Source organism: Sciurus carolinensis, unplaced genomic scaffold (genome assembly GCF_902686445.1).
Source record: "Sciurus carolinensis unplaced genomic scaffold, mSciCar1.2, whole genome shotgun sequence".
Taxonomy (NCBI): domain Eukaryota; kingdom Metazoa; phylum Chordata; class Mammalia; order Rodentia; family Sciuridae; genus Sciurus; species Sciurus carolinensis.
Genome location: NW_025920277.1, coordinates 141,859 through 165,301, shown reverse-complemented (window position 1 = coordinate 165,301; position 23,443 = coordinate 141,859).

Below are 23,443 nucleotides of genomic sequence, written 5' to 3'. Positions count from 1 at the left end.
TCTTTCTAGTAAATCAGACAATTCTATTCCTTGTAACTGTCCATGGTCACTATTCTAGATTTGGCAGCTCCGTATATTCCAAGAGTGTATGGGAGAAACCTATGTAGAAGTTTTTGTGTTATTTCTCTCTGGTGTTGCTGTAGGAGCAGTTGTCCAGGAGTGAGTTGAGCCTTCTTCCCATCTGTTCCTACTTTGGCCATTGTTATCAGCTTGGGATTTCCCTCCTCATTCTTTGTGTTACCATATTGCAGAAGTTTGAATATAGTTATGTGTGAAACTAGGTTCACAATCTCTTAGCTGATTTGGGGTATAACTCAGCTGCAGAGCATATTCTCCACCAATTTGAAGTGTCATATTTGATACCCAACAACTACAGAAAAGGGGGCATAAGCAACAGCAAATGTAAGAGTGAACAATCTGTAACATTCAAGTAAATACCAGGTGTCAATTATGATATGTACAATTCTAATAATCAAAAGCCCAGAAATGATTGTGTCAGAAATTAAAACCGCACAATAGTGAACTACATTTAGCATTAGTTCCAACATCCACAGTACTAATAACTGCAAAATCATGAATGGTGGGTGCAAGATTATATAATCTAAATAGTTTTAAAGGATGGCAAAATACAATTCATCAAGAAAAATAAAATGGGAAAGGAAGGCAAAGCAAAGTCAGAATATTCCAAAGGTGAATATAAAGATGAAGAGTAGCATTTCAAAGTAAGGCCATAATAAAGGGGGGGGGGATAAAAAAATTGAACGTGAAACAAAATAGATGGACACAATACAAGAGTATTGACTTAATATAGGGTGAAACTGAGAAAATTAACCACACTGCAAAAAGAAAAAAACACTCTCAAAAATGAAAACATACTAAATGGATAATAAAATGAGAAAATGAAAAGACAAAAATTTATTTAACTCTGTGTAACATGAGCCAATCAACTTATTCAATAAAAGGAAAACAAAAAACTCTTATTGAAAAATGAAAGAACTGTATGTACTGAGGTGGTCAAAGTTGCGAACAAGCACAGATATTTACTTTCTATTGCAGAGTTTCCTTCCTTCCATCTTTTTCTTGAGATATGTATCCCTTAGGGAGAGCAAGGGCTGGGGGTGCATCATCCCTTACTCTTGTGTTGCCCAAAAGGCTGCTGGCTGTAATGGCCTAGGTTCAAAGCTGGTTTAGATTATCTACCACCTTCTCTACTCACCTGTATGGGCTACTATGCATGGGAAGTACTATTGTCTGCTGGAGTTTGGTTTAGACAGTCTAGACTGATGCATCCCCAGGTTGGAACTGATGTGGAGTTCTAAACAGGAATCTCTGGTGGCTGATGTCTAACTCTGTGTGTAACTTTTTAGGTGGCATCTACTACATAGAAATTAGGTCAACACACCACTAGAGGCTGGCCTGGTGGATGCTCCTCTCTGCTGGGCATTTGGATCTCAGGTGACTCCTGAAATTGTACTTGTAGGGCAGGATAGCTAACTGTCCTGGGTGGAGGGAGCACAGCAGTTCTTTTGCACTCCACAACCAGCTATGACCTTCCAAGTTTCAGTCCTTGAAAGGAATCATATCCCCCTCTTTGGCTTCCCAACCGCTGCTTAGCTGATGGTGCAAGCCATCAGATTTAAATGAAAGCTAGTTGCACACCACTGCAAATCTCAGTCCCTCTGATGTGCTCTTCTTTGTGCCTGTTTCTATGGCTTTCTGCCAGGTGCAACTTCCATTATTGCAACATGGAATTTTTAATTTAATACCTAGAATGAATCACAAGAAATGTCCTCTTAAAGAATCATGCTATCTTGCTATATTAATGCTTGTACTACCAAATCTACCCAGCGGGAAAACACAGAAAACATTGAAAAGATTGCATTGAAATACAGAAAACAAAATAGTGACACAAATTCAGCCAAACACATTTGACATTTGGCATTTTGTGACAAACATCTCTAATAAAACATAAGAATATAAACTTGATCCCTTAATGTGCTTCAGCCATAATGTGCTTTATCCCTTAGATAAATGGCTTAGGAGGTCTGCAGGTTTTAGACAAGTGGAAAACCAACCATCCTATGTAGGCTTCTGTAATACTTTCTGTTTGCCACCAAAATGAGTTTTGTTTTCCTGTTTCTTTCATATACCTCAGTTTTTCATTTTATAATTGACACCAGTAAAATTGGTTAGATATTCAAAATAGTCTGATACACCTGAGTAGAATTAAGACACAAATGTCAAAAAAACTAGGGAGCAAAGTTCCTAATTTGGTCTTACTCTAATCAACTGAGGAGATGTCCTTAGCTCAGAATTGCTTAGGTTAATTATAGTTTTCTTTCTCCATGAAAGTAATACTCTAAATGAGCTGTCTTGGATGAGTTTAAATGTTATTTCAGTTTGTGATATTGTGTCTTACTACCATAAAGAACACAGCACTTAGCTTAGGTGTGGCACATAGGAACTCTTCAATATATTTCTGTGTTGAATGAGCTGGAAGAAGCCTCTAAGAAGACAAGCGAAGCACAAAATTGCTCATATGAATAATTTTTCTACAAATTAAATATGATTAGCATTTAGTTTCCTTTATAGGTGCATTGAACACTTCTAAATGATAGAATGTGACAGTAACATGGATTTAATATCAATTTATGCATCAGATATGATCAAATGAAATATAACTAAAATGACACACAATCTCATAATTGTCCACATGTTTAGAAAGAGTTATGAGCAGTGAATCAAGATATAACTGAGGTCATTAGAGCCATGTGAGTTACTCTGGTTCAAGTTTGTCCCTAGAACTCCACTTTGAAGTAGGTTTTCTGGTACTGAACATAAGCATCAACTAAGAAAAAGTTTGTACAATTACCTGCTCCAGCCCCAAACAGATCCAAACAAATAAATGGCTGCCAGGAAAACTCATGTATCTCTTTGTCTGTCTCAGATATCAGAAGCAGAATCTTAAAATGTGTTTATATAGTAAAAGAGGTTTTACCAATCTGACAATTAGTTTCTCATGTCCTAGTGAAATCTCTATGTTCTTTTCAATTTGTTTAGTCACTTGAAGGTGAAGGGGCTGATTAGTTTCTGATAATTATTCTCTTAAATATCATACTGTGTTCATTCTTTCATTATTACTGTTTATTTTTGTGTCCCCATGTTGATTTTTACTTTTGTTCATGTTCTGGATACTGTGAACAGTCTCACAAGTGAAGAGAATTAAAGTGAGTATACTTTTAATTTTCATGAACAAAGTTACCTGACTAATGATCTGGAAGGCATTCCTTACAATGGAATATTTCCACTTATAAGGGCTTACTAACAAAGGCTTTACTCATTCTGAACAGTATCAACTTGGTGGCATTATACTGTGATGACTTTATATTAATGTTCTACTTTTTCTCATCTGCTAACTTTTTACTACAGACTTAAATTTGTATGCTACACTGTCAGCACACTGCATGCTGTCAGATTACATGTTTTTCAACTATCATAACACTTTATCTGAAGCCTTCAAGAATTTGAATGTAAAATCTTAGTTAACAAGTGTTTTAGCAGGCCTAGAGTATCTATATGCTTATGAATGAAAAATAGTTATAAAAATAAAAAGAATACAAAGAGAGTAATCCAGATCACCTGTGACATGTCCTTGAAGGGATTCTTTTTAAACTATCAGTTTACACTTTATACACGTTTGTATTAAAGTTTATGTTTACTAATGCGTCAGTGAGGATGTCCTAGGCTGCAGTGTAATGCTTATGTTGTGATGGCTGCACGTTAGAGAGCAAGTTAAATGATTTTTACAACTTCCTGAGTCTTTTCCTGGCATCCAGCTTCACTTTCACCACTTTCTCTGGCCACTCAACTGTGCCAGAGGCCACACAGTGTGAAATGACAGCTGCTGGAGGTGACTGGTGATGCAGAAAATATGCAATGTACCAAAGAGTACATAGTCTTCCTTCTGACTAGATTTCTCTTTATGTAAAAGATTAATTTTGGCATCAAAATCTAGTCCTCTGGGCTTGTTCTCAACACATGGTCCCTCATTGTGCAAGTGACAGCTGAAGACACATCTTTCACCAGTAACTTGAGTATGGATTAGAAAGTTCTGTGCTGAGGAGAATCCTTACTCCCTCCATCAGCATATAATGGCAGAAAAGGTGTTTCAGATCTACAATCTTAAGTGGGAAATGAGTATTACTTTGCATGTGAGCTATGGCTCTTTTTCCATAAGAGCAGTGTACTAGTTTCTTTGGGTGGGCATAACAAAGTACCACAAACTGGGGGCTCATGCCACAGAAATTGTTTTCTCAAATTTCCCCTTTTTGTATGGGACACAGTCATATTGGTTTGGTGTCTACCAAATATCCTCATTTTAACTTGAATGTCTTCAACCTCTCTGTTTCTTTATGAGGTCATATATGTTGGTATGGGGTTAAGACATCACAATCTTTTGGGGGACACATTTTGACCAATAACAAGTCAAAAATTTCTCTAATTTGTAATATTTGACAAATCCCCTTCTTGCTGTTTGCTCTAGTGACTAAGTAACTATTTGTTCTAATTAATCTTGCTATAATGACTAAGTAAGTATTTGTTCTAATTGATGTTGCTGACTCTGTCAGTAAGAATTTTTTTCTTTCCTGTATTTCTTGTTTTTGTTTTTCCTTTTATAATTTACACCAGTGAGTTTACTAAGAAATAATTACCCAATTCTGTTCTTAATCTTTGTGGTCTCTGTAATGTATACATTTCTTCTTTTTTAACTTTACTTTTTGTAAGCTTTCAATGTTTCCATTCTAGATACTACTTCTCAGTCCTTGGAGTTCTTGTTGTTGATTTTTATATTTTCCCTCTTACAAATCCTCTTAACGATTATATTAACTTGGAACACTGTAAACACATAAATCGAGAAATGTGAGTAAAGTGTTGCACTAAAAGAAGATAGACAAATCATCACTGAGAGTCATGCAGCACATTCTTTATTAACATCTTTTGTGATGTAGGTTAAATGAGAAGCATTTTAAAACTCTCAGATCATCAATAAAGATACATTTATATATATGACACTTACAACTCTGAACCATTTGGCTCTTTTCTGCATGTCACCCCTCAGCAGTATCCTGTGTCCATGCCACCGTGCACCAACCTGTCTCCCTCCCTCTATTTCTGGCAGTTGTTCACCTTCACTCAATGAGAGACACTTCTGGGGTGGGGAGTGAGCTGGATGGGGAAAAGGCCAGGTGCTCATTCCCTGAGCTCTGTGATCTTGCTTGGAGACAGTCCTGGCAGGGACTGAGTTCTGAGCCTAATTCTGAGGTGGCAGCTCCATGACAGCATCATGTCAAGGTCCAGGAGCATGTCTCTCCCTGTCACTCAGTCCTGGATGTGCAGCCTCCTTGGGAATCCTCATCCTTGCCCAGAGTTCTGTGTGAGGTCCCTGCCTAAAAAGTCCTTCATCAAGTCCTCTGTGTGTGCATTGTATTCCAAGGTGGGGGGATTCTGACTTAAAATGTGAATACACTGTCAGGTTTGGAGGACAACAGACAGTCTCTAAGAATGCACTCCACTTTTCAGCCAATTGTGAAAATGTCCTATGAAAACCAATTGCTTTCAGAGAAAATTTCTTCATGGGTTATTTTATACTTTTCCAGAATGTTTGAGTTACATGGAGATAAAGATGTTTTCTTTAGTTCAGTTAGGGCACCAGCATTTATTGATTACCCTGGAAGGTGAGGCACTGAGCCCTAGGGTAAGAATGCAAAGGCAAATATTATGTGGACTTAGTCTTCAGGATCCCTTATCTACCCTGGGGTCAGACCTTTATTCAGACATAAACATCACCTCTCACACAGTACTCTGGAGTGACTGATTCCACCTGTACTCATAGGCTGGCATTCCATGGCTCTAACCATTGTGTTTGTGTGGATTATTACAGTAATCATTTTTACACTACCCTCATTCTGATATCTGCTTCCTATTCCCTAATGGTCCATCTTTAGGGATATCTTTTTGGATTTTGGTATTCACTTATGAGAGAAAACATGCAGTACTTGCTTGTGTCTAAATTATTTCATTTAACAAGATCCAGTTTTATCCCTTTCCCTGCAAATGACAGGAATCCAGTTCTCATTGACTGAAAAATACTCCAACATGTATATACACTATATTTGCTTTTCCCACAGATCTGTTTTGGGGCAACCTGAATCCATGTCATACATATTGTGAATGGTGTTTCAATAGACATTGTCATTCAGGTGTCCTTTTTATTTTCTGATTTCATTTCCTTTGAGTAAACACCCAGCAGCGGTCATATGGTAGTTCTATTTTAATGTTCTGAGGGCCATCCATATTGTTTTCTATAGATGTGTTACTAATTTACCTTCTTACCAACATTGTATATGGATCATTTACTCCACATCCTCAGCAGGGTCTGTTTGTTACTTCTTTTTTATAATAATTTGTCCGTTGGACTAACCATATTGCCAAGTGTGTAAGATGTAATCTCCTTGTTGATTTGTTTTTTTCATTTTTGTGATGGCTAAAGATGTTGTACGTTTTCCTCTCTTTCCCCCTCCTTTGTCTCCCCTTTCTTCATTGCTGTGAATAAGATCATTTTCTGATTACTTTCTCAGAGAATTCAGTATTGTTGTATACAAAAGCAACTGATTTTTGTATGCTGATATTGAATCCTACTTCATGGAATTAGTTTATCAGTTCTAAAAGTCTTTTGATGGATTTTTTTCAGCTTTTTAGGTACATACACAATCATATCATCAGTCAACTGAGATAATTGCTCTTCATACATTATTGCTGGTAAACCATTCACTTTCTCTGGCCTAATTTCTCTGGCTACAATTTCTGGTACTATGGTGAATAAGTTTGGTGAGAGTGGGCATCTTTGTCTTGTTCCTGATCTTCCAGGAAGTGCTTTCAGTTTTCTCAGTCTAGTATTATAGATAGCCTTCACAGTGTTGAGACATGATCATACTTTGTGGAATTTAATCAGGGTTATCATTATACTGAGAATGCTGAATTTTACCAAAGGATTTTTGCATCTATTGAGGTATTTTGTGATTTTTACTCCTTGATTTTATTTATGTGCTATATTATATTTATTGTTTTGTGTTTATCTTTGCTGCATCCTTGGAATGAAGCAAACACAATCATTACATATTATCTTTTCAATGTGCTATTAAATTAAATCTGAAAGTATTTATTAGATTTTTATGTATATGCTTATCAGTGATATTGTTCTATAGTTTTTATTCCACTGTATCCTTTATAGGTTTTGTTATCAGGGTAATACTGATTATATAGAATGAGTTGAAAAACTTTTCCAGGTTTTATAAGTAAGTTAGTTCAGCACATGTGTTAGTCCTTTAAAATTTTGGTAAAATTCAGCAATGATTTCATCTGGTCCTAGGATCTTTTCTTTTTTTCCTTTTAATCAGAAAACTTTCTATTACTGCTTCAATCTCAATACTTATCAATACTTGTCATTGATCTATTTAGTTATTTTATATCCTTTTGGTTTACTGTTGGTAAGTCATATGTGTCCATAAATTTTTCCACTTCTTCTAGAATTTCTTATTTATTTGCCATAGAGTTTTTGGAATTTTTTTCCTAATGATCCATTGAATTTCTCTGTGTCTGGCTTAAAACTCCTCTTTTAAGTCTTATTTTATTCTTGTAGTATTTCTTTTTCTTCTTGTCAGTTTAGCTAACGATTTGTTTATGTGATTGTTTCCAAGAACCAACCCTTTGTTTCATTGATCCTTTGTAGTATTCTTTTAGTCTCTAATTTATTTATTTCTTCTCTGATCTTTATTCTTTCTTTCCTTCCATGAATTCTGGTTTTTGCTTTGTAAGACATTATGATAAAGCATGATAATATTGATCTCAATTTTTTTTTATATACATAATCATTACTAAGCTTGCCTATCAGCAGAACTTTCCTTGTCTGGTATGTTATGCCTCCATTTCAGTTGATTACAGGAGTTTTAAAACTTCCTCTTTGATTACTTGTATCGTCTACTATTCATATATCATTGTGTTGCTCAATCTCCATATCTTTGTGTAATTTCCACAGTTATTTATGAATTCTTTTAACTGTGATCAGATAAAATACAAGAAATTATTTGTTTCAAAAAAATTTGGTAGTAGTTACTCCATGGTCTAATATATCATCTATTTTAGAAGACATTTTTTTGTTTGTGCTGAAGACAATAATTTGTGTTTTGCAACTGTTGGATGGAATATTTTGTAGATGATTGTAAATTACATTCAATCATTGATATAATGTAAATCTGATGTCTCTGATTTTTTGGTGGGATCTGGATGACTTTTTTCATGGCCTATCTTTCCAGTTATGTATAATCATGTTTTCTTAAATTGTGTGCTCTAAGACTTATCATTTTTATGTTTATACTGATTATACCTTTTTGAGGAATTGTTGCCTTGATCAATGTAAAATGACCTTTTTTTCTCTTCTGATTTTGTTTTAAAGTCTGTTTGTGAATTTTAAATATAGCTACTCCTTTTAACTTTTGGATTCTCGTTATTGTGAATATCATTTTCAATACTTTCACTCTCTCTGTGTATATGGATTTACACTTGAGTGTAAGTTTTTTGTAGGCAGCTTATCATTAAGTCTTATTTTTTAATCCATTTAACAAGTCAGCATCTTTTATGCAAAATAAAAACTTTTACATTGAGGGTGATGATCGAATGTTGCGTACTTTTTCCTGTCAGTTTGATGTTTTCTCTTCTGATGATTTTGAATAGTCCATCTTTTTTTCTTTCTTAGAAGTTTGATGGTTTACTATATTGATAATGTATGATTCTTTACATTATCTCATTTTTGTGTCTACACCACTAGGGGGATTTGCTTTTTCATATTTGCTGATGTTATCTTCCTTCTTCTTCTGGGTATAGTATTCCTTTGTGTATTATCCTACTTTTTCATTCCTGTGACACAATATCTTAGAAAAACTCATTTTTTTATTTTTTTTATTATTGCATACAAATGGGATACATGTTGTTTCTCTATTTGTACATGGAATCAAGGCATAGCATTTGTGTAATCATAAATTCTCGTAGGGCAATGATGATTGATTCTTTATTTTTTCCCTTCCCCCCACCCCTCCCACCCCTCTTTTCCCTCTACACAGTCCTTCCTTCCTCCATTCTTACCACCCTCCTTAACCCTAACCCTAAAACTAACCCTAACCCTAATGCTAACCCCTCCCACCCCCATTATATGTCCTCATCCGCTTATCAATGAGATCATTCATTCTTTAGTTTTTTGAGATTGGCTTATCTCATTTAGCATGACATTCTCCAATTTCATCCATTTCCTGCAAATGCCATAATTTTATCATTCTTCATTGTGGATTAATATTCCATTGTATATATACCACAGTTTCTTTATCCATTCATCAACTGAAGGGCATCTAGGTTGGTTCCACAATCTGGCTATGGTGAATTGAGCAGCTATGTACACTGATGTGGCTGTATCTCTGTAGTATGCTGATTTTAAGTCCTTTGGGTATAGGCCAAGGAGTGGGATAGCTGGGTCAAATGGTGGTTTCATTCCAAGCTTTCTGAGGAATCTCCATAGTCCTTTCCAGAGTGGCTGCACTAACTTGCAACCCCAGCAGCAATGTATGAGTATACCTTTTTCCCCACATCCTGGCCAACACCTATTGTTGCTTGTGTTCTTGATAATCACCATTCTAATTGGGGTGAGATGAAATCTTAGGGTAGTTTTGATTTGCATTTCTCTTATTGATAGAGGTGTTGAACATTTTTTCATATATCAGTTGATTGCTTGTACATCTTTTTCTGTGAAATGTCTGTTCATTTCCTTAGCCCATTTGTTGATTGGATTATTTGTATTCTAGGTGTAGAGTTTTTTGAGTTCTTTATAGATTCTGGAAATTAGCGCTCTACCTGAAGTATGAGTGGCAAAGATATTCTCCCACTCTGTAGGCTCTCTCTTCACATTACTGAGAGTTCCCTTTGCTGAGAGAAAGTTTTTTAGTTTGATTCCATCCCAGTTGTTGATTCTTGCTTTTATTTCTTGTGCTATGGGAGTCCTGTTAAGGAAGTCTGATCCTAAGAAAACAAGTTGAAGGTTTGGACCTACTTTTTCTTCTATAAGATGCAGGGTCTCTGATCGGATTCTGAGGTCCTTGATCTGTTTTGAGTTCAGTTTTGTGTAGGGTGAGAGAGAGGGGTTTAATTTCATTCTGTTGCATATGGTTTTCCAGTTTTCCCAGCACCATTTGTTGAGGAGGCTATCTTTTCTCCGTTGCATATTTTTGGAACCTTTGTCTGGTATGAGAAAATTGTATTTATTTTGGTTTGTGTCTATGTCCACTATTCTGTACCATTGATATACCTGTCTATTTTGGTACCAATACCATGCCATTTTTGTTACTATTGCTTTGTAGTAGAGTTGAAGATCTGGTATTGCAATACCCCCTGCTGCGCTCTTTCTACTGAGGATTGCTTTAGCTATTCTGGGTTTTTTATTCTTCCAGATGAATTTCATAATTGCTTGCTCTATTTCTGCAAGGTACATCATTGGGATTTTAATTGGAATTGCATTGAATCTGTATAGCACTTTAGTTAGTATGGCCATTTTGACAATATTAATTATGCCTATCCAAGAACATGGGAGATCTTTCCATCTTCTAAGGTTTTCTTTAATTTCTTTCTTTACTGTTCTGTAGTTCTCATTGTAGAGGTCGTTCACCTCTTTTGTGAGATTGATTCCCAAGTATTTTATTTTTTTCGATGCTATTGTGAATGGGGTAGTTTTCCTAAATTCTCTTTCTGAAGATTCATCACTTGTGTATAAAAATGCATTGGATTTATGAGCATTGATCTTGTAACCTGCTACTTTACTGAGTTCACTTATGAGTTCAAAAAGTTTTCTGGTGGAATTTCCAGGTTCCTCTAAATATATAATCATATCATCAGCAAATAGGGATAGTTTGAGTTCTTCTTTTCCAATTCGTATCCCTTTAATTTCTTTGGTTTGTCTAATTGCTCTGGCTGGAGTCTCAAGGTTGATGCTGAATAAAAGTGGTGATAGAGGGCATCCCTGCCTTGTTCCAGTTTTTAGGGGGAATGCTTTCAGTTTTTCACCATTTGGAATGATATTGGCCATGGGCTTAGCGTAGATGGCCTTTATAATGTTAAGGAATGTTCCCACTACCCCAATTTTTTCTAGTGTTTTGAGCATGCAGAGATGCTCTATTTTATTGAATGCTTTTTCTGCAGCTATTGAAATAATCATGTGATTCTTATCTTTAAGTCTGTTGATATGGTGAATGACATTTATTGATTTCTGGATGTTGAACCAACCTTGCATCCCTGGGATAAAACCCACTTGATCGTGGTGCACTCTTTTTAATTTATTTTTGTACGCAATTTGCTAAAATTTTGTTGAGAATTTTTGCATCGATGTTCATTAAGGATATTGGTCTGAAATTTTCTTTCCTCGATGTGTCTCTGTCTGGTTTAGGTATCAGGGTGATATTGGCTTCATAGAACAAGTTTGGGAGGTTTCCCTCCTCTTCTATTTTATGGAATACTTTGAGGACTATTGGAATGAGCTCTTCTTTAAAGGTTTTGTAGAAATCGGCTGAGAACCCATCTGGTCCTGGACTTTTCTTTGTTGGTAGGCTTTTGATGACCTCTTCTATTTCATTGCTTGAAATTGGTTTATTTAAGTTGTGTATGTTCTCCTCATTCAGTTTCGGTAATTCATATGTCTCTAGAAACTTGTTGATGTCTTCGAGGTTTTCTGTTTTGTTGGAGTATAGATTTTCAAAATAGCTTCTGATTATGTTTTGTATTTCACTCCTGTCTGTTGTGATATTTTCTTGTTCATTCCGAATTTTAGAAATTTGAGTTTACTCCCTCTTTCTCTTTGTTAGTGTGGCTAAGGGTTTATCAATTTTGTTTATATTTTCAAAGAACCAACTATTTATTTTATTAATTTTTCTGATTGTTTCTTTTGTTTTAATTTCATTGATTTAGGCTCTGATTTTAACTTTTTCCTGTCTTCTACTACTTTTGTTATTGGTCTGCTCTTCTTTTTCTAGGGCTTTGAGCTGTAGTGTTAAGTCATTTATTTGTTGATTTCTACTTCTTTTGTTGAATGTGCCCCATGAGATAAATCTTCCTACAAGTACTGCTTTCACAGTGTCCCAGAGATTTTGATACGATGTGTCTTTGTTCTCATTTACTTCTGAGAATTTTTTAATTTCCCTCCTGATGTCTTCTGTTATCCATTCATCATTTAATAGTGTATTATTTAATCTCCAGGTATTGGAGAAGTTTCTGTTTTTTATTCTGTCATTTATTTCTAATTTCAATCCATTATGTTTTGATAGATTACAAGGTAGTATCTCTATCTTCTTGTATTTGCTAACTGTATCTTTTTGGCATAAAATATGGTCTATTTTAGAGAAGGATCCATGTGCTGCTGAGAGGAAAGTGTATTCGTTCCTTGTTGGATGGTATATTCTATAAATGTTCATTAAGTCTAAATTGTTGATTGTGTTATTGAGATCTATGGTTTTTTTATTCAATTTTTGTTTGGAAGATCTATCCAGTGGTGAGAGAGGTGTGTTAAAGTCGCATAGTATTATTGTGTTGTGGTCTACTTGATTTCTGGAATTAAGAAGAATTTGTTTGACATACGTGGATGAGTCAATGTTTGGGGCATACATATTTATGATTGTTATGTCTTGCTGATTTATGCTTCCCTTAAGCAGCATGTAATGTCCTTCTTTATCCCTTCTGACTAGTTTTGGCTTGAAGTCCACATTATCTGAAATGAGGATGGATACTCCAGCTTTTTTGCTGTGTCCATGTGCATGGTATGTTTTTCCCCATCCTTTCACCTTTAGTCTATGGGTATCTCTTTCTATAAGATGAGTCTCTTGCAGGCAGCATATTGTTGGATTTTACTTTTTAATCCAATCTGCCAGTCTATGTCTTTTGATTGATGAGTTCAGGCCATTAACATTCAGGGTTATTATTGTGATATGATTTGTATTCCCTGTCATTTGACTCATTTTTGTTTTTTGACATGATTTGGTTTCTCCTTTATTTGGCTATTCTTTTAGGATAGTTCATCCCGTTACTGATTTGCATCGTTGTTTTTCATCTCTTCCTCAAGGAATATTTTGCTGAGAATGTTCTGTAATTCTGGCTTTCTTTTTGTAAATTCCTTTAGTTTTTGTTTATCATGGAAGGATCTTATTTCGTTTTCAAATCTGAAAGTAAGTTTTGCTGGGTATAAGATTCTTGGTTGGCATCCGTTTTCTTTCAGGTCTTGGTAAATGTTGTTCCAGGCCCTTCTAGTTTTTAGGGTATGGATTGAAAAATCTGCTGATATTCTTATTGGTTTCCCCCTGAATGTAATTTGATTCTTTTCTCTCATGGCTTTTAGAATTCTGTCTTTATTATGTAAGTTAGGTATTTTCATAATAATGTGCCTTGGTGCGGGTCTGTTGTAATTTTGTATATTTTGTATCTTGTACTTGGTTTTCCATTTCGTTCTTCAGATTTTGGAAATTTTCTGATATTATTTCATTGAATATATTGTTCATTCCTTTGGTTTGTTTCTCTGAGCCTTCCTCAATCCCAATAATTCTTAAATTTGGCCTTTTCATGATATCCCATAATTCTTGTAGATTCTGTTCATGATTTCTTACCATCTTCTATGTTTGGCCAACTTTGTTTTCAAGATTAAATATTTTTTCTTCAATGTCTGTGTTTCTGTCTTCCAGGTGTTCTATCCTATTGGTTATGCTTTCTATGGAGTTCTTAATTTGGTTTATTGTTTCCTTCATTTCAAGGATTTCTGTTTGGTTTTTTTTCAATATCTCTAACTCTGTATTGAAATCATCTCTTGCTTCCAGTATTTTGTCTCTTAACTGTTGATTGGTGCGATCATTTAATCACTGCATTTGCTCTTTCATCTCCTCCTTCAATGCCTCCATTTCCTCTTTCATCTCTTCATTTGCTTTCCTGATTGCTTTAATTATGTACATTCTGAACTCCCTTTCTGACATTTCTTATGCTGTGCTGTCATTGGGTTTTATTGATAGAGTATCTAGGTTTGTTTGGGACATTTTCTTCCCTTGTTTTCTCATATTGATCAGATGTCAGTGGGACCCTGAGATATTGCAGATTTCCTCTATAGGCTTATAGTGTCCCTGTAGATATCCAGTGTAACACCTCCCAGCCTTCAGTCGCCTAAGTCTTGGAGGAACTTGATAATGCAGTGCTTCCGAAGAAAGCTGCCCCTAACCCCCTACTGGTTCCAGGTCTTGGAGCTGGCTCTGTGTGGAAAGGCTCTCACTGATGGGCCTGCACTGTGCAGCTTGCCCTGTGGGAGGAGCCCTCCGCCGGAGTGTGCAAGGCTACCTGGGGAAGAGTCTAGCTGCCCTGCCCTGCTCTGATAAGCCACCCCTATCCATACCTGCCGCCCAGGCCATGCTTCACCTGGTGGGGGAGACTCACCCCATGTCTCTATTTTAGTCCAAGTCTCTTAATGCCTCCCCTTCTTGAGACCTGGGTTCTGGAGTGACTGGAGATGCGGTCACCCTCTATTCCGCCATCTTGGAGCACCCTGTGAAACGAGCCTGAGGCCGGAGGTGGCAGGGCCGCCTGAAGAAGTCTCTGGCTGCCCTGCCCTGATCCCATAGGCTGCTTGCGGGGTCGAATCTCTTTGTTGGCTCAGGGACTTGTGGCTGGCTCTGTGTAGAAAGGCTCTCACTGGGTGGTCTACTCCGAGAAGCTTGCCTTGAAAGGCGCCTCCCACCGCAGGGGGCCAGGCTACTTGGGGAAGTCCCTGGCTGCCCTGTCCTGGTCCCTGAAGCCGCTTGCAGGCTGGAGCATGCCGTGCTGTCTCCGGGACTTGGAGCTTGTTCTGATCAGAAAGGCTATCACTGGGGGATCTGCTTCAAGAAGCTGGAGAAGCTGGCGGTGTGGGAGGGCCCCACCGCTGGAGTCCACAGTGCTGCCTGGGGGAGACTCTAGCTGCCCTGCCCTGCTCCGATAAGCCACCTATACCCGGGCCTGCCGCCCAGGCTGAGCTTTACCCAGTGGGCGAGACTCACCCGTGGCTCTATTTTAGTCCGAGTCTCTCAATGCCTCCCATTCTTGAATCCTGGGTTCTCGAGGGACTGGAGATGCAGTCACCCTCTAGTCCACCATCTTGGATTGCTCCATGGAAAGCGCCTGAAGCCCGAGGTGGCAGGGTCACCTGGAGAAGTCTCTGGCTGCCCTGCCCTGATCCCAGAGTCTGCTTGTAAGTCGAAGCTCTCTGTTGGCTCAGGGGACTTGTGGCTGGCTCTGTGTAGAAAGGCTCTCACTGGGTGGTCTGCTCCCAGAAGCTCTATTTGAAAGTCACCTCCCGCCACAGTGGGCCTCGTGCGGTCTCCACTCGTCAGAACCTCCAAAGTCAGTGTATCCAAGACGTCCTGTGCCCCAGAGGCTGCTCCAGGCCTGCAGAGCTCCAAGCTCGCCGGGTCCTTTCCGGCATGGCCTCAGGGCTGGCGGCTTTGGGAAAGCCACGGGAGAAAGCGCAGAGCTAAGTCTCCGCCCGTGGGCTGCCGCTGGCTCCCCTGAGAAAAATTCTTGAAGTAAGAAAGATTTTTTTGATTCATGTTTACAGAGGTTTCATTCTGTTGTTGGCCAGCTACATTACTTTGTGTCTAAGGTGAAGCAGAATATCATGGCAGATGAGTGTGAAAGAGTATAGTTTCTCACCTCCTGGTAGCTGGAAAGCAGAGACAGTGACAAGAAGGGACTGGTGACAAGATATAGTTGCCAAGGTAGTACCCCCAAGAACCCATGCCCTTCAACTAGATCCCACTTCCTACAGTTTCCATCACCTCCCAATAGTCCATTTATATTATGAAGTCATCAATCCACATCAAATGTCAGACTCTTCATAAATCAATCATTACCTAAAAGCCCACCTCGGAATACTACTGCACTAGGGATCAAGCTACCCCAGTATGAGCCTTTTGGGAACTTTATGGATCCAAACCATAAGAAGAGTCTTCAGTGAAGATGGTTTAGTGGTCATGCATTCCCTTAATTTACTCTTATCCAAGGTCTTTATGTCTCCTGTTTTCTTGAAGGTTAACGCTGCTTGGGTATAGCAGTCTTGTTTGGCACGTCACTCCTTTACCAGAATACTGTGTTCTTTTTAAAGATCACCAGCCCAAATGGGTTATGGCCAATAATAAGGACCTAATTTTACCTTAATTACTTCTTTGAAGGCCTGATTTCCTAATAAAAATCACATTGTGAAATATTGGTGGTTGAGACCACATATGAATTAGAGGGCACATGATTCAAACATAATAGGCAGGTATAGAAAGATTGCTTGTCTCTGCTGAGCATCATGGACCTCAGGGATACCATATTATTTGAAGCTGGGGTGCTCATGATGGGGCATGGTGAGGAGGGTGAGGTAGCACCCTTTGTTACTCCAGGAAGTGATGATAAGTGATCTCATGCATTAGTCATTTCGTCAACAGCCCAGAGACCACTAAGGACAACTTGTCAAGTGGTTGATTGCTTGATAAAAATGAGTGGTCTTGTGTACAGTATTAGTAGTCTTACATAACATATAAATGCAAAATCCAAAGTGGATGTGAAGAATACCCTCCCTGAAGGTAAAAACAATGATTTATTCATTCACAAGGCCAATCTGATGTTTCTAGTGATGTTGTAAGAGTAATTGATATTTTAAATACATGATCAGCTTGGAGACATGGTATAAGCTTAAACACACATTGTCTCTCATCTTGTTACAGTAGGTCACCCCCACCATCAGTCTTCCTAAAAGAATGTGATGAAGTGTCAGTGGGTCTTGTCAATACTGTTGAATAAGATGGGATCATTTTGCATTTTCCTACTGGTTGGTCAAGACAGAATCCAAGTTCAGTGTAGGTCCAGGTCTGTGAGGAAGGAGAGCACCAAGCATGATGTGATAGGGTTGTCTTAAGTAAAATGTTTCTGAATACAATTTCTGCCCTCAATACTGAGATTGTGGCCTTCTTAAATTCTGCATTAAACTTTACTTACTATCAAGAAATTGAAGTCATAAAATCAGTTTGAAATTTTTAACTTTTAGTTTTATTTTTGAATAATTTTCACTTACCCAAGGCAAACCAAAGAAAATACATCACACATTGATTTGGGAATATCAAAAGTTTTGTTTATTTAGAGGCTCCATAAAATATAAAATTAAAGATTTTTCCTATAAAGCAGCATCTCCTGGGCACCAGCACAGCTCCAGAAATCATGTGGTATAGGCAGCTGACATGAGGAAGAAAATGTTGGAATCTGTGTGTGCATATCAAGCAGATGGGGCATCCTTGTCTTCCTCATTGTTAGTGAGCAAGTGGTAGAGATACCTCCCTGGCCCAGAGAGTCCAGGTCCCTGTGCATCCTGGTCCACAGTGAAGACAAGCCTCCTCCATACAGAAGGTCTGAAGAGGGGGACTCTGCACTTGTTCTCTCCAAGCATAGAGTGATGACCACAGCTGTGGCCGCACTTCTATAGGACTTGGTTTAGACATGGTCTAGTTGTATTTGAACAACTCAGAATGGCCTGTGACTTAAGAAGATTACTGACAAGAACTTATAGACTCTGATGGGAACAATTAGGACCCTGATAGAATCTGCTCCATGTTGCAGGACTTCATCTGCCAGGTGACTAGTCATACCAATGGTAAAATAATCACAACCACAAGAAATGAGGCACGGGGACCTTTGAAGTACCTTTATTATTGTCCCACTAACAAGGAACTTTCCCTGAGGGTCACAGTAGAGCCATTAGGCACTGAGGCTTTTATTTGTATTAAGTATGAGCAGTCCCTTTTGTATAATGTGCTGTGGTTTATACAATGTATATTCTTGACCTTCTTTATCTGGAGTCTTCTTCATCCATGGATTCCACTAACCTCAAATGAAAAAATTTAAGAATAATATGTCTGTATTGAACACATGATACTGTATAATTATTAATTATCTGGGTCCACAGCCCTCAGGAGACTTGAGAGGGCAGGGCATGGGGCTGCCTAGAACATCTGAAGTAACATTCCTGTGCAGTGTGACTGTGCGCCTTGGACTGGGGAGCATCCTGATTTGGGTTCTCTTGAGGCAGTGACTGAGACTAAATTCTAACCTTCTTGGAGGTGCCCTCTCTCTGTCAGGTAGGGTTCTCAGGGTGCAGTGAATATACCTGGGAGAGGGGGCCTGAGGCCACATGTGTAACTGATTCACTGGTAACCTGGGTCCAGGTACTAATGGTGGCTCACAGATATCACTAACCAGACTCAGTTCCCACCATTTTGCAGGAATTAAATTGTCATGTCCTTAGGATGATATATGGGAGTAAGAGGCTTGTCCTGAAATACATAGGGGTGTTTTGAGAGTGGGGAGATGATGGGGAGTTCTTGAGCCTGCCAGCATGGCCTTATTTCATTATGGACCCTGTGGAGTGTAGTCAGGACTCATGATCCTACAGATATGTCCATGAGACCCTTGGCAGGGACTAATGTTTTCCTACTGACTTTAAAGGCAGCAAACACTTAAGCCCCTCACACAGGGAGCAACTCCTTGGGGAGGTGTTGTTATTTGTTCCCCACCTTTCATGGTATAATCCAGAGTTCGCTGTGGATGGGAAAAGCCTCCTGTTTGTGGGGACTACATATGCTTTCAAGATGAGTGATGCCTGACTTCTACTTAGTAAAGCATAAGAAATGTCCCATTGCCCTCATGAACAAAAGTCATAAACAAAGAGAAGGAGCCATTTCATGCACCCTTTTATCAGCTTCTTGTGAACACCTGAGCATGTAAAAATCCCTCATGCAAAGGAGGACTGTGCAAGGACTCAATTCTGCCCTTGGGAGGGAAATGTTGAGTGTATCATCCACACCCAGGTAGGTGCCAGCACTGTGCAGGTGTCCTTGGGGGCATCTGATGTCAGAGGATGGAAGGGAGAAACTGCTGTTCCACTGGGCTGTGGTGTTGAACTCTACTTTGTTGTAGAGGAAAAAGAAACATTTTTCAATAACCCTGAAATCTATGGCAATACTAAAAGAGGTGGAAGTGTACAGGGTAGAGAATCTTTTTAAGTAGACAATATGACTTCCATCTGTATAATTCTGATTGTGAGAATTTTTCATTAGAGAACCTGAGCCTGCAATACATTATTGGAATAAAATTCTAAGAAATCATCTTCAGTACACATAAAAGTTTAGTGACGTGTTACTAATTAATATTATTTCAGGGAATATTTTAGAAAAGTATGTAGTAATTTGAAATCAAGAGTGGAATCCTAGGGACATCATTAGGTAAACAATAATAAAGTAGGATAAAAAACATTTATATTGTTTATATTTTCTAATTTTCATTTTATTCATGAATTTTGGTAAGGTTAACAAGATAAAGACATGAGAATATTCACCTTGCTCAAACTCATGGTCACCACCAAAATTCAGTAAGGTATGGGATTTTAATATTCTTTTGATTAACAAACATAACAACTACATTTAGATTCCTTATCTCATTATCACTTGCCACATAGAAAACTTTGTATTTTCTAACATTTTAAAGGATCCTAATTAGGTCTTTCATTTGTTCAGGTTTGTGTTTTTCGATTCAAGGTATTTCTTAACTCCTGTCTCAGTCTCATAATCATTGTTCATAATTCCATGGAAACTACTTTCCTTTTTTTTTCACTTTGGCATTCTTTTTTTTATTTATATTTTTATTGTAAACAAATGGTATGCATGTTGTTTCTCTGTACATGGCGTAAAGGCATACCATTTGTGTAATCATAAATTTACATAGGGTAATGTTGTTTGATTCATTCTGTTAATTTTCCCTCTCCCCCACCCCTCCCACCCCTCTTTTCCCTCTATACAGTCCTTCCTTCCTCCATTCTTGCCACACTCCCTAACCCTAACTCTAAGCCTAACACTAAACCCTCCCACTCCTCATTATGTGTCATCATCCACTTATTAGCGATATCATTCGTCCTTTGGTTTTTTGAGATTGACTTACCTCACTTAGCAAGATATTCTCCAATTTCATCCATTTGCCTGCAAATGCCATAATTTTATCATTCTTTATCACTGAGTAATATTCCATTGTGTATATATATATATATATATATATATATATATATATATATATACACCACAGTTTCTTTATCCATTCATCAATTGAAGGACATCTAGGTTGGTTCCACAATCTGGCTATTGTGAACTGAGCAGCTATGAACATTGATGTGGCTGTATCTCTGTAATATGCTGATTTTAAGTCCTTTGGGTATAGGCCAAGGAGTGCGAAGCTGGGTCAAATGGTGGTTCCATTCCAAGTTTTCTAAGGAGTCTCCACACTGCTTTCCAGAGTGATTGCACTAATTTGCAGCCCCACCAGCAATGTATGAGTGTACCTTTCTCCCCACATCCTCGCCAACACCTGTTGTTGCTTGTATTCTTGATAATCGCCATTCTAATTGGGGTGAGATGGAATCTTAGGGTGGTTTTGATTTGCATTTCTCTTATTACTAGAGATGTTGAACATTTTTCCATATGTTTGTTGATTGCTTGTAGATCTTCTTCTGTGAAGTGTCTATTCATTTCCTTAGCCCATTTGTCGATTGGATTATTTGCAGTCTTGGTGTAGAGTTTTTTGAGTTCTTTATAGATTCTGGAGATCAGTGCTCTATCTGAAGTATGATTGGCAAAGATTTTCTCCCACTCTGTAGGCTCTTTCTTTGCATTGCTGATAGTTTCCTTTGCTGAGAGAAAGCTTTTTAGTTTGAATCTATCCCAGTTATTGATTCTTGCTTTTATTTCTTGTGCTATGGGAGTCCTGTTGAGGAAGTCTGGTCCTAAGCCGACATGTTGAAGCTCTGGACCTATTTTTCTTCTATAAGATGCAAGGTCTCTGGTCTGATCCCGAGGTCCTTAATCCATTTTGAGTTTAGTTTCATGCATGGTGAGAGATATGGGTTTAGTTTCATTTTGTTGCTTATGGATTTCCATTTCTCCCAGCACCATTTGTTGAAGAGGCTATCTTTTCTCCATTGCATATTTTTGGACCCTTTGTCTAGTATGAGAAAATTGTATTTATTTGGGTTTGTGTCCATGTCCTCTATTCTGTACCATTGATCCACCTTTCTATTTTGGTACCAATACCATGCCGTTTTTGTTACTATTGCTTTGTAGTAGAGTTGAAGATCTTCTGTTGCAATACCCACTGCTTCACTCTTTCTGCCAAGGATTGCTTTAGTTATTCTGGGTTTTTTATTCTTCCAGATGAATTTCATAATTGCTTGCTCTATTTCTGCAAGGTACATCGTTGGGATTTTAATTGGAATTGCATTGAATCTGTATAGCACTTTAGTTAGTATGGCCATTTTGACAATATTAATTATGCCTATCCAAGAACATGGGAGATCTTTCCATCTTCTAAGGTTTTCTTTAATTTCTTTCTTTAGTGTTCTGTAGTTCTCATTGTAGAGATCTTTCACCTCTTTCATGATATTGATTCCCAAGTATTTTATTTTTTTCAATACTATTGTGAATAGGTAGATTTCCTAATTTCTCTTTCTGAAGATTCATCACTTATGTATAAAAATACATTAGATTTATGTGCATTGATCTTATATCCCGCTACTATACTGAATTCACTTATGAGTTCAAAAAGTTTTCTGGAGGAATTTCCAGGTTCCTCTAAGTATATAATCATATCATCAGCAAATAGGGATAGTTTGAGTTCTTCTTTTCCAATTCATATCCCTTTAATTTCTTTGGACTGTCTAATTGCTCTGGCTAGAGTTTCAAGGGCGATATTGAATAGAAGTGGTGAAAGAGGGCATCCCTGACTTGTTCCAGTTTTTAGAGGGAATGCTTTCAGTTTTTCACCATTTAGAATAATATTAGCCTTGGGCTTGGCGTAGATGGCCTTTACAATGTTAAGGAATGTTCCCACTATCCCTATTTTTTCTAGGGTTTTGAGCATGAAGGGGTGCTGTATTTTATCAAATTCTTTTTCTGCCTCTAATGAAATAATCATGTGATTCTTGACTTTATGTCTATTGATATGGTGAATTACATTTATTGATTTCTGGATGTTGAACCAACCTTGCATCCCTGGAATATAACCCACTTGATCATGGTGCACTATGTTTTATTATGTTTTTGTATGCGATTTGCTAAAATTTTGTTTAGAATTTTTGCGTCGGAGTTCATTAAGGATATTGGTCTGAAATTTTCTTTCCTCTATGTGTCTCTGTCTGGTTTAGGTATCAGGGTAATATTGGCTTCATAGAATGAGTTTGGGAGGGTTCCCTCCTCTCCTGTTTTATGGAATACTTTGAGAATTATCGGAATGAGCTCTTCTTTAAAGGTTTTGTTGAACTCGGCTGAGAACCCATCTGGTCCTGGACTTTTCTTTGTTGGTAGGCTTTTGATGACTTCTTCTATTTCATTACTTGAAATTGCTCTATTTAAATTGAGTATGTCCTCCTCGTTCAGTTTAGGCAATTTATATGTCTCTACAAACCTGTTGATGTCTTCGAAATTTTCTATTTTGTTGGAATATAAATTTTCAAAACAGCTTCTCTTTATTTTTTGTATTTCAATCGTGTCCATTGTGATATTTCCTTGTTCATTCCCAGTTTTAGTGATTTGGGTTTTCTCTCGTCTTCTCTTTGTTAGTGGCTGAAGGTTTATCTATTTTGTTTATTTTACCGAAGAACCAACTATTTATTTTGTCAATTTTTGTTATTGTTTCTTTTGTTTCAATTTTGTTGTTTCCAGCTCTGAGTTTAACTATTTCCTGTCTTCTACTACTTTTGGTGTTGGTCTGTTCTTCTTTTTCTAGGGCTTTGAGCTGTAGTGTTAGGTCGTTTATTTGTTGAGTTTTACTTCTTTTATTAAATGCACTCCATGAAATAAATATTCCTCTAAGTACTGCTTTCATAGTGTCCCAGAGATTTTGATATGATGTTTCTTTGTTCTCATTTACCTCTAAGAATTTTTTAATTTCCTTCCTAATATCTTCTGTTATTCATTCATCATATAATAACATATTGTTTAATCTCCAGGTGTTGGGCTAGTTTCTGTTTTTTACTCTTTCATTTATTTTGACTTCAATCCATTATGATCTGATAGAATACAAGGTAGTGTCTCTATCTTCTTGTATTTGCTAACATTAGCTTTGTGGCATAATATATGATCTATTTTAGAGAAGGATCCATGTGCTTCTGAGAAGAAAGTGTATTCGCTCTTGATTGGATGGTATATTCTATAAATGTCTTTTCAGTCCATATTATTGATTGTGTTATTGAGATCTATGATTTCTTTGTTCAATT